Consider the following 16,324-nt stretch of genomic DNA (forward strand, 5'->3'; position numbering starts at 1 on the left):
CCTTTTCTCATATCACATGTGTAACACTTTTTCCATGATTCCATCGTGAAATCAGCATAGACAAAATAACTCAAGTCCTTATTCTCAACCTTACGGTTTGTACTATAAATTGTTAACAAAAGGAGTGGTCGATAATAATCAGAGGAGAAATACTAATCTCAACTAATTTAGACACAACTGAAAGTCAATTAACCATGCTATAGTTTGGGTGACTTACTAAGTCAATATACTAACACTTCTTAGTCGTATACCTTAAAAGAATCTACTAGAACAACTCAAAAGTTGCAAAGGCTCAAATCTCGAATGATATAAAGTGCTGCAGAAAATTTGTTCAAGAGACTCAAATAAATAACCAGAGGGTAGAAAGGAGTAACTACCAAGTCGAACAAAATGACCTAGAGTGAGAACCCATCTGATTTTTTTTTTTTTTTTTTTTAAACTGAAGTTGAAATACAGGGGTTTATAAACCCAAAAGACGTCTACTGAGATTTGGATCATGTGGACTGGCCAGGTCCAACATAATCACTTCCCAGTTACACGGGAAACATCATCCCGAACTTGGTAATTCTGGGTCTTCTAAATTCTCATCATACTATACATAACAAAACTTAAGTTCACACCAGCAAGCTAAAAGCTTAAACTCAGGGTCCTATGTTCTAGACTCTTGTTTCGAAAGTTCAATATTTTTCGACTCTCCTCTCATGTTGCGGTGGTGGTGGCGGAGTATTATCCCGTCTATCCTTCACATCACACTCTTGATGACATCTTTGAGGCATTTTTGAAATCACAAAAGGAAAACTCAACTCGACCAACGCTCTAAGCATCCTCAAAACTCAAGTTCAATTTACTAACTCAACTTTAAGGAAACCCTCACGGTCACCTTAACATTCATCTGTAAGGCAATAAGCACTCACGAAATGCTAACAAAAAGACCACTCTGGTCAACCTAATATATCCATCAGTAGCATGCCTCTTTTTAGAGGGCTTACATAAAGGGGTTATTTAAACCCTACAAAAACCATAGTATCTATCGTAATGTCCCTTCTAAATCGACACCATTAATAGTACTATGTCTCGGTCTGGACCTCCTACGGTAATTGCTACCAGTTAACTCATCTGGTTGCTACTTTAGCACACTAGGAACATCCATCTATTTAACATCAGTAGGGTACTAAATTCGCATGCTTATCTATCATCATGTCAAAATCTCAAGTACCAGTATCTCCTAAGTAAGTTATATACATCGCAATGTAATTGCAACTAATCAAAAACGAGGGTGTACCGCGCATACTCTCAAGATCATCCTTAGCTCTAGCCTACATCGACTTCTCTTCTCATCCTCATCAACTCTAGCCCTCCTCGGCTACTTCTCATCCTCATTATCGTTTATCATTTTATCATCTTTGGTAACTGATACTCAAGGATCGACTCGATATCTACTACATTCTTCTAGAGTCCCTGGTAGAAAACAAGCATCCGGTCAGTAGATCCGCATAGAAAATCTGGGTATCTGTAACAAATCCCATCTCCTGTGGATCCAATGCTCAAGACGACATGTCCCATCATATTGAGTGGCTTTCTTCCTTGCTCAATCCTACCACTCGATTGGTAGCACGGGGACTAGGTGCACGATGCCATCCAGTCTAGTAACAACCATAAGGCTTTCATCCTTTCATAGTCTATGAACATGTGTTTGAAAATCTGCTAGGGTATCTCTGTACCACATACTGTACGCCTCGTCCTCGTATCCGATCTTTCCTGAGTTCGATCTCACAACAGTCCACTTTCGTGCAGTGCCAACAGTCCTGGCCAACCTATAAGGAGAACTTAAAGGTGACTCTAGGAACTAACTCTACTTGGCTCCAGCAATAAAAATAAACAAAACATAACTTAGCAAAACTCCTATTAAGTAGTACTGTTATCTTAAAACTCAAGCTCAAAACATCTAAATTCTCATCTCGTCCCGTCTTTACTTAGTAGGGAATCTCTCTAAACAATGATATTAGATCCCTTAATCTAAATCATCGTGACTCAGTAAGACAACTCAACAATTCTCTCTCAAAGCCATCTCCAAAGACTATGGCTCATGATACCTCCTCAAGTACCATTAAGGTTGCGTGAGCAAAACTCGCGTCACAAAATAACTCAACATATCGTACAATATCTCATTGCAGCATGCTAATAACTCATCATTAATCATGCTATTATACTCAAGCTCATAACTCAAACTCATAACTCAAACCAACAAGTACTTAAAGCAATTGCTAATTCTCTCAAGCTTTAGCTCTAAGTTCTCATTTCATCCTTCTACTTAGTAAAAAAAAAAATCTCTCTTAACAATGACATTAGATTCCTTCATCTAAATCATCGTGACTTATCACAACTGCTCAAACAATTCTCATCACAAAACATCTCAAATACATCACATCATAACTCATAATTATGCATCCTCAATCATATAACATCATATGATATAAACGCTCTCATGATTCATCATGTAACATCAACATATGCTCTTACAACATAATAACTCATTATTAATCATGTTGTCATCCTCAAACTCAAACTATGCACCTTTAAAGTGTAACATCATAACTCATCATATAACCTCAACATCATGCTCTTCAAAATTTAACGTCAAATAAACTTTGAAATTTTACATACCTCGTTGAGCCTGGTGTGATGGTGCGCTGAGCTCACGGTTGTTAATAACTATTAGTCTAGCGACTCATTCTAGACTAAACTCAAGACTTCTAATTCAGAGCTTTCCTTCGCTCTGATACCACTTTGTCACAGCCCGCCCTAACTAAGAATAGTTAAGCCGAGTGATCTACGACTAGGGATGGGGTTAAAGAAGAAGGGGAAGAAAAGGGGCGTCATTTATAGCCGTAAAACTTACTCATCTTAATAAAACTCGTCATTTTTATTCATGAATACTCAATTGAAAATAGTCTATGAAGGACAACATAAAACTTAATTAATATCATTAATCAAGTTATACATCATATGAAACCATTCTCTTAAGACTCAAAGTATGACATAACATACTATAACATCAACAACATCTTGCAGCGGAAAGTAGCTAGACATATGTATGAAGACATATTCTAGACAGGTTAACTATTTATTAACAACCCTGGAGACTCCGCTCATTGCAGCACCATCATCACATCAGCTCAACCTGCACATTTAGAAAACATATGCAGGGCTGAGTACAAAAGCACTCAGTGGGCACGTATGCCTAGGTATAAAAATACATGCTTCAAAATTGTAAATTGTCATGCCATCATAAACAGTACAGCAAGGGAGTTTTTCGCTAAAAAGGCCCAAGCTTACTAAGTTCATTTGTGATTCTTAAAGTTCGTCTGCAGACTAAGTTCTCTTGTAATCTATCATATCTGGAACTGTGTGCCGGAGAGGTGGCCACCTCTCACGGTCACTTGACCGGCCAACCCGCTAGATGACTCACGGTCACTGGTGTACACTAGCCCTGGCAGGATAGCTATCAACTGCTCAGGACCCGAATTCGATTGCATCATTGGCAAAGCCAAAGCAGATAGATATCATACTAAAATTTAAACATTTTATGGCAAGACAATACTTGAAATAACTTTAACTCAAATATTTTGTAACGAAATAACTTGCTCAAATGTAACATTAAACTCATTTGATAGATATATAAAACTGAAATTAACAGTTAAACCATCTCATGCATTCATTCGTATAAGAGGCCTACGACACGCAGGGGATCTCTATATACGTATAGTAAAAGTAATGCCCACCTGATTGCAGTGTTTTGCTACTTAAGACAACGATTCTCTTTCCTTAGCGCGATAGGTTACTCAGACGCTTTTGTTTATTTGAACCTTTGATAACACGAAAACATGTGTTCGAGTGAATAATAGAAAAGATAACAACAAATGCAGTGAATCACTATTCACTCATTTCTCTAACTACCCATATTTCCTTAAACGACTATATCTAACTCATATACAATCGTTCTTCCTTTATCAAAATACTTCATGTACCTTTGAGGATGTAGGAAATTCCATTTTATTCATTTATTTATCTATTATAAATAAAGAATAATTCTATAAACATAAAACGTTTTCCTTTTCCCCATTTAATAATGCCAATCTCCAATATATATACATACACATCAATAGCTCATTTATAAACTAAAAGTGATATTTTATCAACAATAAAACTTTAAAATCCTTAATAGGAATTATTTTGAATCATTTCCATCTCAACAAAACTGTATAGATTCAACTTCAACTAATAAACTGCTTTTACTCCGAACTCGTATGGAGTCGAATTTTATATCAATAGAAACCTCTTTGAGTCTAGTTTAATTGAAAAAAAAGTATGTTGAAAAACTCCAAGTAGTTTAAGAGATATAGCGATTTTCCCATCGCCTACCAGATTCGGCAGTTTCTGCCAACTGAAAGTCCAGATCTTTGAAAAATAGCAAACGTTTCCGGAATGACCTCAAATTTTATATGCAGATAGATAACGCATATAAATTTATACCATAAAAATTTGAGAGCTAAATATCAACATATGGTTACTGAAATAGTTAACTTAATCATCTGCCTCACGACAGTTTCAACAGATACGGGCAGTAGACTTCTCAAATTTTAAAATGGTAGTAAACGAAGTTCAAATAACATGAAACTTTGTACAAATATTCACCACACTCCCATCTATACCCCAGAAATTTCCCATAATATAATAGAAATGGGAATGCATCGAAATAAGGGCGTCAACTTACCCTTGTCCAAGTGAGCACTAATGGAAGTTGTTCGCCGGGGGTTTTTCTGGTCGTCGTTCCGCTATGGTGTTTAGCCGCGAAGGTCTACGACTTAGTCTCCCTCGTGCGAGGTAGATCAGGCTACACAACGGTGGTTTCTCGATCCTTTTTCGTCGTAAGGATAGTGAGAAACGAAGGCCGTAAGTTGGCCGGTGGCTAAGTCGGGAATTCGACGTTGGCCTCCGAAGGATATTGTGGCCTTTGGTCGGGAAAATATAGAGAAGGTTTCGGCCTTTCGATTGTTGGGTTTGGTAGCCTGAAGATGGAGGAACGAGTACACGTTCTCGGTTCAGAGCCTAGTGGCCGGTCGGCGAAGAAACAGCCCGGCGACACGCAGGGGATCTAAATATCTTTTCTTGCAAATAAAACTCTATGGAATTACAGTTCATATGTTAATACGTGTAAACTTTTCTTTTGGATCATTCACTTGGTGGTTCTCTGATATTGAATAAAAAGGGAATACCTTGAATAGGTGTATGGTATTAGTCTCTGCAGATTTTATATATGGCATAGATTAGAAGCCAATTGTGAAGAAGAATTGAATGAGATGAATAATCTTCACTCTATTACTTAATAAAACTTGCTGCAGAGATGGGAATGGGTGAGTTGAGATAGTGGAATAGGTTTTAAAGAAGCAAAATTCTATTTGGAGATTGACTTCAGAGGTGAAGAAAATTGTGAAGTAGTAGGTGAAGAAAATTGTGAACGTATTGGTGAAGAAAATTGTGAAGTAGTAGGTGAAGAAAATTGTGAAATGTAAATTTGTCAATATGGGGATGAAGATTTGACGCACACCATGCCAGTGCCATACAAAGGTGAGAGCTCCAGTTCTCAAGTTCAGCGAAGGAAGCCACCTTTGCAAGATTCCATGAACTGAGATACGACAAATATCTCGCCCCAGAGTATTCCACAGTATGGTAATGACATCCATCACAAAACAGTAGGTATCCGTCACATACTCCCCCTCTTATGATTGGCAATACAAACTAGAGAGATCTTGATTAAACAATTATAGCAAAAAGTTCAAGCCTCAAAATGTTAGGATTTTAAATTGGCGAAAGATCTTAAGTTATCACGTAAGATGCTCCTCTACATAAGATGATAAGTAGACATCCACCAAATCTCTCACTTTTCACAAATCCTTGCACAGTGCTTGATAAAATCCCACAAGAACAGAACCATCAGGAACTTAAGAGCATTCACTAGAATATGATAGCTGATTCCTTTCTGAGAAGCTGTGGGCTTCTCCCATGACCAAATATGTGGCAAACCTCTCATATTGAATTTATAAAACTAGAGAACCTTCATTGAGGTACTACAGCATAGCAGATTTGTCTATGTAATGCATAAGACAACGAGCTTGCCTCTAACATAAATTAAATTACTCATGGGCTTTAAGTAAACAATCGATAAAAGATTCATATTTAACACTTCAGTGTTAAATTCTCCACAATAAATTAATGGACTCAGAATATATTTTGAGTGCATCATCTATTGAAAATAAAAAAAATAAATCATCACATATATAAATTATCAAATTCATATAAGTTCGTATTTTATTAATGGATGCTGATCCCTAATTACCATAATCAATCCTTAAATCAGTAATTTAAAAGTATATAATCCTTAATAAAAAGTCGGGTCATTACAATTTGCGCTTGCATTGTCAAAACCAATTGAAAAGATTTTTTCAGTAATCTTGAATTGTTGCAAAATTTTCAAGATAATAAGAGCAATATTTTCGGCAGTATGAGCACAATTGAATTTTTTGAAAGCAATAACATGTTTGTTCAAATTCCATTGCAAATCGATCCAATGAACAGTCATACCCATATAAGAATTATGTTGAAATGCACATGTCCAAATATCGGAGCACACAGAAACTCTATGTGGTAAAGTAGTCAAAACATTACGCAATTGAATTTTATATCGTCTAGCTAATTTAACTATGGTTCTAGTCATAGTTGTACGTGGGATTCTTAGCTAATGGATTATATGCTTGTTTCATGACATTTTCAAAATTCATGCTATCGGCAAATCGAAAAGCAAGAGATTCGGTACTAACAAATCTAGCCATAACTTCCCTAGCAACAATATCGTTAAACTTATAAAGAGAGATTTCGGGCGTACCTTGCTCGCCGAGGGTAGAGGTGAGTTGCGTTTGTTTACCTTTGCCTTTGGTGGGAGGATGCACACTTTTGATATGCTTGTTGTAGGTGCCATAACCATTCCCCGCGTTGAAAACATAAGATTTTTTAACAAAGGTTGCACACGGCCTTCGTGACAGTTTTGCCGGTTTCGGGGTCTTTCACTTGTATTTTTTTGAAGTACACCGTGAAGACGTTGGACCGCGGAGCTCGTTCTTTCTTGCTCGTTGTCGATCGTTTAGGTAGGAGTGGTCCCATCTCGTCCATCTCGTCCTCCAAATCGATGGCTTCGGCATCGGCTTGTTCAGTTTGGTATGTGGATGGAATTTCTTCATCGGATTGTTGTTGGGCAAGGCGCTCCGCCATTTCCGCATCGGCACGCATTTGTTCCTCTTCTCGTTCACGGCGATTGGGCACCCTTTGGAATTGAGAAGTAGGATTCTCACTCCAAGATAGGTTGCTTCGTCGAGATCTCGAATAACAACCCCACGTTGACGACGAGGGGCACGTGGTTTATTTCCAATGGTAGCAGTGTAGTCAACGGGTGTTTTTCCCTTGCCACCACTACGACCAGAGCCGGAACCGGAAGCAGCCATTTTTGTAGTGAGGATGATAAATGAAAGAAAGAAGAAGAGTAGTAGAGAGAGTGCAGAGAGAGTAGTAAATAGATTATTTGTAGAGAGCAAGTGAGTAATATAGAGAGAAAGAGAATGCAGAGAGTAATATAGAGAGCAAGAAAGTAATATAGAGAGAGTTTTTGTAGAGAGAATTGCAGAGAAAGAGTGAAGAGATGATAATTGGTGTGAGAAAAATGAAGGGAATTAAGGGTGTATTTATAGGAAGATGTTGAGGTGAATTATGTTTTTGAATTTGAAATTCAAATTCACTGCAGAGTAGCAGACGCCCCCCTAGGCCTGCAAAGCTATCCATGATAAGGCACACTTCTCAAGACTTTGGAGGCACTGCATGCACCTATACATATTAGTGGACCTAAATATTAGTGGTTTAAATAGTAAATCAAACACTATTTAAATAGTGGACCTATACACACGGCCACTACGTTTCAGACTCATATTAGTGGTTTAAACTTTAAATAGTAAACAAAATAGGCATTAAGATAAAAATATATATATCTATATTAAGAAATAATCATTCTTATAGTTTTACCATTATTTTTGGAGTACACTATTAAAATTATCAATTTAAAATAGTAAAAATAAATTAGACATTATTAACATAAAAAAAGATACTCCATGTACCCTAATTCAATAGGTGACTTCCTAAAATAAAAAGTCAATACATAATAAATATCCTATACATAACTTATTATTTACATCAAATGTCATTTTACCTCACAAATAATTATCTCTTCTTTATTTATCTCGCCTACTTTTTAGACAAATATATCCACAAAAAAATTACCTTATTTCTCTTATTTTATTATAAATTATTCATTTCTTAATATTTGTGTCCAAACCTTGTGGCTTATTAAATTGGAACGAGGAAAATATAAATTAATTTTTACCTCTTAAATTTTATTATAAATTATTCATTTCTTAATATTTGTGTCCAAACCTTGTGGCTTATTAAATTGGAACGAGGTAAATATAAATTAAATTTTACCTCTTAATTTACAATAAAAAGGAGGTTAAGTTGCGAATCGTTCTGATAAATATGTTTATTTTAACACCAAGAATAAATTTGACTCTGAATTACTTTATTTTTAAGGGAAACTCACAACTAATCATATTTTTTTTGTGTGAAGTATCCCAATTTAATTAATGATTAATTTAGCACAAATAATTGGTTTGGTCATGTATTTAGTCTTAAATTTTCCAATTTAAGACAAAACAATAATTCAAGCCAAAAAATTATAGTATATTTTTTTTTCTTTTTGATGATCTTTTATCTTACAATATCTTCAGATATTAATGAATCATAATAATTCGCAATCACCAAGCTCTTTAATAGTAAATTATTTTTCGTACAATTGACATGCACTAAGTTTTTTAGTTGTAAACAAGCTTTATTTTATCTATAATTTATGATCAATTTTTTTTTGGTACGGTTCACGGTTCAATACGGCGGTTTACGGTTCACGGTTCAAGTACGGCGGTTCGCGGTTCCACGATTCCACGGTTCCGGTTCCGGTTCGGAACCGGGAACCGACGGTTCCAAAAAATAGAACCGTAACCGAACCGTATTGAACCGGTTTCGGTTCCCGGTTCGGAACCGTATCTAACGGTTCCGGTTCCGGAACCGTGCGGTTCGGTCTGGTTCCCGGTTTCGGTTCACGGTTCCGGTTCGGATGGCCACCTCTAGATCCACCCCTAGTCTTTCTTGATCCTGTTCATGATAAGAAGAAGAGAAGACACATAGGGTACAAAAGAAAGACATACAGAACATGCAAACTCAAGAAAAATCTCGAGACGACTTTGATAAAAGAAAGTTACCCTCAAGAGGATCTAGTTCAGTTAGAACCTAATCAGAAACAGAATGTTCTTGCGAACAACCTGCTCTGATACCAATTGTTAGGTCCGGAGGGTCTCGAATAGGTGTATGAGGGGGGGGGGGGAATACACCTATGGGCTATTTTTCTTCTCTAAAACAGAGGGATCTCAAGATAGAGATCAAAACGAAACTTTACAAGCAAACTAAGACACCTGTTAACTGAATGGAGTTTTGACCAAACAGGGTTGACGACTGATACTGAACTACTCTTCAGTAAGGAGTTATCAGTTAAGTCACTGGAACTTAACTGATGCACGTTAAGGCTTCAGTCGAGTTTGCTAAGACAGAGATGTTACAAGTCTTCCTGACTATCAGATGATAGATCAGTCAGACTGATAACATACGCAACGGAAATAACTTTGTTTCGTAATAGCTTCGGTTGAGCACGTTGTTAGTCTTAGGTTTCTCTTTGCAGTTACTCAGAATTCAGTTTATCAAATGTAAGAACACAAGTATGAAAGTAAAACTGAAAGCTGTAAATAACACAGAGAATTTTACGTGGTTCGGAAAACACTTCCTACATCCACGGTCGGTTGATCAGACCAACAATCCACTCTGCAAGTGCTTAACTGGTGCACTGCAAACCTATCTGTGTGCTTAGACGGGTGCACACAACCGAATCAACTAAAGATCCAATCTTCAGTACCAACACTTCACTCGCGTTGGATTTCTCACTCCTAGCACGACCTTGCACTAGGATCTCACGGAGTCAGAGTACCTTCCTGAACTCTTTTTCACTCAAACACTCGATTCTATCTTTCGAATGGAGGTTTGAAATCTTGCCAACTAAACTTCAAAGAACAAGTTCTTTGGAGCTAGTTTGACCTAGGCTTCTGGGTGAACAGAGGTTTGCCTAAGGTCTAAGAGAATGTGTGTAATCAGCAGTGACTGATTTTTGGCTTTGGAATTCTCTTCTTCGATTTAAGCTTTGGAGAGGTTAAGCTTTGGCTGAGAAACAATTTTGGCAGAGTTTCAGCTTATGTCGTTGAATCGGTGAAGATTGAAGTGATCCTCGAGTGCTATTTATAGGAGAGGTCTTGAATAGATCCGTTGGCGGAGAACGTCTTCAAGATTTCTTCCGTTGGAGAGCTTTTTGAATTTGTGCTGAGGCTTCAATCTTCGAGGTTCCTTGTTTGGTGAGAACGGCTATGTTGAAGAGCAGGAGGTGACGTCTCTGATAAAGTAGCCACAAAATAGGAATGACCTCTGCAGAGAAGGATGATCCTGATATCTCTGCATTTAATGCGGCTGTACTTTTGGAGTACGTGGCTTCCTTTGAACGTTGGAGGTTCAGTCTGAGGAAGAATGTTTAACTGATATTTGACTTTAGTATCAGTCCGATGAATCTACGTGGCACGCATTAAGTAATCAGTTCCGAACTGATTTTTCAACTGATACTTCAGTTGGTATCTTCAGTCTTTAGTCCTTCAGTCTTCAGTCTTCAGAACCGCAAACTAAACTAGAAACGAACTCTAACACTTGAGTTCAAACAGTTCTAGTCTATTACAATTAAAGCCTATGGATTTTGGTATCATTAAAACAAGCATTAAGATATTCCATAAAGTTCATAAAGTTCCCAACAGACATTAAACATGAACCACATGAAACATTAAAAGAGTATGTGGCTAAGTTCAATATAGCTGCGCTGGATACACCGGAAGCAGAGTCACATATCAAATGCTATGCGTTTGTCCGGGGGCTGAAACAAGGGCCTCTCTTCGACACACATCAGATAACACCACCAAAAGAGTTTGATGATATCATGACCATACTGCCCGGGTACTTACAATTGGAAAATGCTAAGGCCGCAAGAAGGGCCGAAGCTGACAAACACCGAGCAAAGAAAAACGAGGATGGGGTGAACCACAATGATAAACATTCGCAGAGGGCACCGTACAAGGGTCTACCACCAAGAATACCATCCATGGCAGTGGAGACAAGGTCTCCTTCACCTAAACCTGCGCAGGACGATCGGCACGAAGAGAGAGGGAATAGCTTGCGCAAGCTTCATCCGTTGAACAGACCTGCAGACGAAATCTTTCACCTTGTTAAAGACGAAAATTAGTTCCGGGCCCCTTGGGATTATACGCGTGGTGATCCCAAGCCTGGGAAAAATAACCTACTATGTGAATACCACAATGCTTATGGGCATTCTACTGCGCAATGTGGGCACTTGAAACATCAACTAGAGATCTTAGTAAGAAAGGGGCACTTGGACAGATTTGTCGCAGGACCTCTAGGAGAAGAGAACATAGAGCAACGTAATGACAACAATAATGGTCGTAGACGAGATGACAGGGAAATGGGGAGAGATTATGAGAGAAGAAAAAATGGCGCAGATGATAGACGCGAGGAGGAACCAAGACGAGACGCCTCCCAGAGACCACCTTTCAGGAGAGAAATTCATATGATCATAGGGGAAAATGGGACACCCATGTCAAACCGAGCAAAGAATCAACTTGCCAGGGCTGTGAAAACTGGGCATTACAACAGAACAGTAATGGCAATCGACAAGGCAGCCAACAAGCCCATCATATCTTTCGGGCCGGAAGACGCCATGCCATTAATGTTTCCCAAAGATGATGCCTCGGTATTTTTAGCAGAGGTGGCGGGTTGCCTGGTCCACAGAGTTTTTGTCAACTCTGGAAGTGCGGTGAACATCTTATATTGGGACTGCTGGAAAGCTATTGGATTAGACGCCACTATTGAACCAACAAATGCACCACTCTACGGATTTTTGGGAGAGTCAATAACGCCAATAGGAATGGTGTAGTTGCCAGTTACACTTGGGCGAGTACGTGATTACAAAACCAAGGTGATCCGATTTCTAATCATTGATGCTCCAAAGTCTTCATATAACATTATCTTGGGGCGACCGGCCTTAAACATTTTCAAAGCGATCGTTTCCACACTTTATCTTAAGATGAAGTTCCCGGTAGATGAAGGGAGGATTGGAGAGGTATGGGGAGATCAAGCTATTTCCAAACAATGTCATGTGCAAGTTTTAACTCAGCATGCAACGCAACAAAGGGAAAATACTAGAGGTGAATTAAACACCACAAGGCAAAAGCGAGCAAGAACCTCTGAAGAACCAAATGACCGAAGAAAAGGGAAGGAGAAAACAGTTACGGCATAGGCACCAGAACGAAGAGAACTCATGGAACTAAGAGAAGGAGCCGAAAAATAACCCTTGGTCTCTACAAGTGACGCCTGCCTACTCATCGAGCTTTTTTCGGACAAATAGGGCTACACAACTAAGATTGGGGCAGGAGTGGCATCTATTCTATAGAAAGAAATCACCGTCTGCCTGCGCAGGAATGGGGATGTGTTCGCATTCAGCACTTCCGATTTAAAGGGAATTGATAGAGATCTAGCTGAACATCACCTCAATGTGGACCCAATAGTCAAACCCATTAAGAAAAAGACAAGACATTTTGGAGCTGAGAAAGACGCTGCTATCCGAGAGCAAGTCCAAGGTCTCCTAGACGCAGAGCATATCATAGAAGTCCAATACCCCGAGTGGGTATCCAACGCAGTCATGATAGAGAAAAATATCAGAGTATGGAGAATGTGCGTAGACTATAGAGATCTCAATGCTGCATGTCCGAAGGATTGCTATCCGCTGCCCTGGATAGATCAATTAGTAGATGCCACCTCGGGATGCGAACTATTATCAATGATGGACGCCTATCAAGGATATCACCAAGTAAAAATGCACCCGGACGATGTATGATGGATAAAATTTTCAAAGAGCAATTGAAGATGAATATCTCGGTCTACGTCGATGATATGTTGGTGCGCAACGTCAAAGCCAATTCACATGTGGCGGATTTGGAAGTTTCTCGGTCATTCGGAGGAATAAGCTTATGCTCAACCCCGCCAAATGAACCATCAGAGTGCAATCAGGAAAGTTCTTAGGTTATAAAGGGACCCCGGAAGGAATTGAGGTCAACACAGACAAAGTTAAGGCTATTTTGAACATGACACCACCTAGAGACATCAAAGAAATTCAAACACTCAATGGCCAGATTACCGCTCTGAGTCGGTTCATCTCACGATCAGCAGATAGAAGCCTCCTATTTTTTAAAATTCTAAGAAAGGGAAGCCGATTTATATGGAGCAATGAGGGCCAACGAGCCTTCGAAGATCTCAAAGCTTATTTAATAAAGTTACTAGTGCTCACCAAGCCTCTACTAGGAGAGCCGTTATACATGTACATTTCTGTGGGGGCAAAGTCCTTAAGCTCTGTGTTAGTACGAGAAGAGAACCGACACCAAAGGCCAGTATACTTCGTAAGCAAAATTATCCAGCTATACTGAGGTTGAGAAGGCAGCATACACAATCATGATTACGGAGAGAAAATTAAGGCCATACTTCTTATCGCATAAGGTTATTGTGAGAACGGTGCTACCATTCAAACAAATCTTGGGAAGACCTGACTTAGCGGGGAAAATGGTAAAGTGGGCGATCGAGCCGGGGGAATACAAGGTTGAATTCGAGCCCCGCACCACCATCAGAGCGCATGCATTAGTAGATTTTATCCAAGAGGCAACACGATGGCCCATGAGAGGGCCATGGTCAGCACAAGCCGATAGGTCAGTCACAAAAGAGGGATGCGGAGTGGGAATATACATCACGTCGCCTGAAGAGGGAGTTTATCAGTTCGCTATCAAGTTTGAAGATAAATTATCCAACAATGAAGCTGAGTATGAGGCAGTCTTGAGAGCCGCCCACATCTTGAGCCAACTTAGAGCTAATCGAGTAGTGATCAAAACTGACTCTCAATTAGTAGCGCAACAACTGTTGGGAGGTTACGAGATAAGAGAAGAAAGAATGAAATATTACTTTGACAAAATGCAAGAGATGGGGAAAATATTCGAGAGTATGGAAATTCCACAAGTGCCAAGAGAAGAAAATCAAAAAGCTGATCTTCCGGCTAGAGTAGCCAGTGCAGTCGAACAAGCTTGGCACGAAGACATCACCGTGATATTTGAACCAAAAAGGGAAGTGGTTGCGCAGGTTTACACCATTGAAACCAAGGATGACTGGAGGACTCCAATTGTATATTCACACATCCATTCTTGAAATGCTTGGCCCCGGAGAAAGCGCAGTTTGCACTTGAGGAAGTGCACTGATGATGTTGTGGAAATCACGCCGGTTATAAAGACCTAGCGAGGAAAATCATAAGAGCGGGATTCTACTGGCAGGGGCTTAACAAAGATTCAAAGGCCTTTGTGTAGAAATGCGAGGCTTGCCAAAAGCATGCCCCAAGGATCAATCTACCAGGGGAAGACATGGGAATTATGTACGTTGTACACCCCTTTGACAAATGGGGAATTGATATCGTTGGCAAGTTGCCAACCGCTCCAGGGGGCAAATGTTTCCTTATAGTTGCGATGGATTACTTCTCTAAGTGGATCGAAGCTGAGGCTGTTACAAAGATCGATGACTGCACGGTGGAATTTTTTTTTTGGAAAAACATCTGTTGTCGGTATGGGGTCCCGAGGATTCTGGTCTCGGATAATGGAACTTAGTTTACAAGCAAGAGAATAAAGGATTTCTGCTCCCGGATGAATATCATACAAAGGTTCGTGTCAGTGGCACACCCCCAAGCCAATGGACAAGTTGAACTGGCAAACCACACTATATGTGAAGGGATCAAGAAGAGGCTCGAACGAAGTAAAGGGCGTTGGGTCAAAGAATTGGATACAGTACTATGGGCACTCAGGACTAGTCCAAAGACAGCAACAAGAAAAGTCTCGTTTACTTTGGTATATGGGTCAAACGCGGTGATCCCCGCCGAGGTAAGGTTGGAATCCCACTGAGTTACCACTTATGACCCTACACAGAATGAGGCACTGCACCGTCTCGACCTGGATTTGGTCGAGATACAAAGACAAGAAGCCCAAGTGAGAGCGGCAAAATACAAAAGCATCATCAAGGCTGATTACGACAAGAAAGTGAAGTTGCGCAGATTTGAAAAGGAGACCTAGTACTTAAGAGAGCCGATGTTTTAAAACCAACAGAAAAATTTAAGGCCAACTAGGAAGGGCCCTTCATCATCACAGAAGTATTGGGAGGTGGGGCCTGTTACTTATCAGATTAGGAGGGAAGGCCTCTCACAAGGCCTTGGAACATCAGTCACCTCAAGAAATTCTATGTGTAATCTTTTTACATCATTATCATCATGTAGACCAAACACTCTTTTTCCCACTGGGTTTTAACGAGGTTTGGGCCATGGATATCTTAATAAAATGGATTTCATGGTTTAGGAAAACCTGCTCTTGCTCGCATATTATCTGATCACACACCTGCACTGTCTATGAATGAATTCATGCCTTTTCTTAAAGGTAACTTAGCCGCGCTGCGGAGGGAATTCATGCCTTTTCTTAAAGGTAACTTAGCCGTGCTGCAGAGGGAATTCATGCCTTTTCTTAAAGGTAACTTAGTCGCATTGCGGAGGGAAACTATGCTTTTATGCTCTTGTAATAACTTCTATTCTCATAAGATTTGAAATAACAAATGTAAGCCAGCGCGGATATTTCATATACACTATAACTTGGAAACCCCAAAACACGTATCATTTATAAAACGCCAAGTTTTGTTGGTATAAATTATGTTTCTGCAGAGGGATACCAATACGTGTGATTATGTGGAAAAAGTAAAAAAGAAATGATATCAGTAATAACACAAACAAAATACTACAATTACACAAACTCGTCGTAGCATAGATAATCAAAGTCCATACAACAAAAATAAAAATACTAAAAGTTCAATACAACTAAATCACAAAGTATTATAACAAAGAGCCTATAACAAAGATGAACTAGGGTCCTTCTACAATTATCTATTT

The 16,324-nt window shown here is 39.2% G+C and overlaps 1 long non-coding RNA gene across 1 annotated transcript; it reads right to left on the minus strand.

Annotated features, from left to right (window-relative positions):
• Positions 1-2,981: 2,981 nt before the first annotated feature.
• Positions 2,982-5,385, minus strand: LOC131022714 (uncharacterized). Its single transcript, XR_009101397.1, has 3 exons — positions 5,277-5,385; positions 3,783-3,866; positions 2,982-3,181 (listed from the first exon to the last, which is right to left on the minus strand). It is a non-coding gene; the product is annotated as an uncharacterized LOC131022714 (long non-coding RNA).
• Positions 5,386-16,324: the final 10,939 nt, after the last annotated feature.

The sequence above is a fragment of the Salvia miltiorrhiza genome, chromosome 4 (genome assembly GCF_028751815.1).
Source record: "Salvia miltiorrhiza cultivar Shanhuang (shh) chromosome 4, IMPLAD_Smil_shh, whole genome shotgun sequence".
Lineage (NCBI taxonomy): Eukaryota > Viridiplantae > Streptophyta > Magnoliopsida > Lamiales > Lamiaceae > Salvia > Salvia miltiorrhiza.